We start from the raw sequence: 2510 nt of genomic DNA, 5'->3' as shown, positions 1-2510 counted from the left end.
TTGCTCTCATCAAAGGTCACATCCCTACTGATGATACATCTTGTCTCACCCGGTTTCAATTTCCACAACCTGTACCCTTTAACTCCATCAGGATAGCCAATGAACACACACTTTACAGCCCTTGCATCCAGCTTTCCTTGTTTAACATGAGCAAAGGCCAGTGATCCAAACACCTTTAATTCGGAGTAATCAAGTGGTTCACCATTCCAAGCTTCCATTGGTGTCTTGAAATCTAAGGCTGACGACGGACATCTATTAATCAAATATGCTTCTGTATTTGCATCTTCTATGCACCTCACTCTTTCCAAAATGGTCCTATTCATTCTTTCTGCTAAACCATTCTACTGTGGAGTGTGAGGGACTGTTTTATGCCTTTTGATGCCTATTTTCCTACAAAACTCATTGAACTGCTCTGAAACAAACTCCTGGCCATTGTTAGTTCTTAAAACTTTTAATTTTGTACCAAGTTGATTTTCAACAAGAGTATGCCATTCTCTGAATTTTGGAAAAGCTTCTGACTTATTTTTCAAAACATACAACCATACTCTTCTTGAGAAATCATCTATGATGGTGAGAAAGTATGAGCTTCCACCATGAGTTTTCACTCTAGATGGTCCCCATAAATCTGAATGCACATACTCAAAAGGCCTAGATGAAACATGAATACCCGTGCCAAAGCTTATTCTATGGGATTTACCAAGCACACAATGATCACAAAATTCAAGTTTATCTAGTTTATCACCACCTAACAGATTTTGTTTCTCAAGTTCATGTAATCCTCTTTCACTAACATGACCTAATCTCAAATGCCAAAGTTTTGTTTTATCAATCAATGTATTACTAGCTACCGATGCATGTCCAACAATGGTGGAACCTTCAAGAATAAACAAGCCATTACTTTTATTCTTGTTACCCTTAGCTATGATTAAAGATCCATTTGAAATATTATGAACACCATTTAAAATTCTAGTTGAATATCCTAGATCATCAAACATGTTTATGGAAATAAGATTTCTTTTGAGTTCTGGAATGTACCTTACATTTTTCAGTAGATACTCTCTATTATCAAACATCTTCAATCTCACAGTTCCAATGCCTTGTACCTTGTAGGGGTAGTTGTCTCCTAGCAGTACAGTTCCTGCTGGTTTCAGTTCCAAGGTTTCAAAATAATCCTTTCTCGGAATGCTGTGATATGAGCATCCAAAATCCATAATCCATTCTGTTTGCGTCTTGGTATTAGAAGCTACTAAAACACCTGCACTCTCATAACCTTCAGAGGCTTCAACTATGTCAACAGAGTCCAAAGATCCTTTCTTGATCTTGTCTGGGCAATCTTTCTTGAAATGACAAATTTTGTTTTCTGGCCATTCTTTGAGTCCCTTGACCTTGATCTGGACTTCTTTCCTCTTGTTCCCTTCTTTTCACTCCTTCCCCTTGAAATATTCAGGCTTTCACCATTATCCTCAGATTTGGAGTCTTGCTGTTTTTGCATCTCCTTGGTCCTTATTGAGGTCTGGACTTCTTCTAGGGTAATGTCTTGATCTTTGCCATAAAGAATTGCATCCTTGAAATGTTCAAAGGATTTTGGTAAGGAATTCAGAAGCAAGAGAGCTTTATCCTCCTCTTCAAGCTTTACTTCAATATTTTCAAAATCATCAAGAATCTTGTTGAAATCAGCCAATTGTTCAGTGGCTGTTCTTGACTCTGTCATCTTGAAGGTGTACAGTTGTTGCTTCAAGCATAGCCGATTTGCAAGGGACTTTGTCATATACAATGACTCCAGTTTCAACCACATTGAGGCTGCTGTCTTTTCTTTTGCAACTTCTCTTAAAGCTTTATCTCCAAGGCATAGAATGATTGCACTTCTGGCTTTAGCAATCATCTCTGATTTCTCCTTTGAGCTTAGAGATTCAGACATCCTTTCTTCTTTTTTAAGAGCTTCTGCACAACCATGTTGAATCAAGATTGCTTCCATCTTGATTCTCCATAACCCAAAGTCATTTCCCCTGAAAACTTCTCAATATCGTACTTTGTTGTTCCCATCTTTCTTAATCTTGTCCCCACAGACGACGCCACTTGTTAGTTCTTGTGTATAAGTTCTACTTCTCTTAGAACCTGCACAAGATCAAAAACAAGAAAACACAGCAAAGCAATACACAGTAGAGCAAGACCCAAAGATTTACGTGGTTCAACAATGTGCCTACATCCACGGGAAAGTGCAGCTCCTCATCATCACATTGATCATGAAATTACAAGTTCAATACAAGCAGCAACTAGCTTTGATCTCTCTTGGTTTCTTTCTGAAAACCTCTCTCAATCACCTAGCTCTCTCTCTCTCTATTGAACTCTCTGTTTTTTGCAGCAACTTTGATTTCTCAGCCTCTCTGTTTTTCAGCCACTCTAAAAAAAACCACCACTCTACATTACATGATCAAGAATATATATATATATATATATATATATATATATATATATATATATATATACACCCTAGCTATGCTTTGGTGCCA

Source organism: Glycine max, chromosome 15, assembly GCF_000004515.6.
Source record: "Glycine max cultivar Williams 82 chromosome 15, Glycine_max_v4.0, whole genome shotgun sequence".
Classification (NCBI taxonomy): Eukaryota; Viridiplantae; Streptophyta; class Magnoliopsida; order Fabales; family Fabaceae; genus Glycine; species Glycine max.
The sequence above is the reverse complement of the archived record's forward strand: the minus strand, read 5'-3'. Positions refer to the sequence as shown.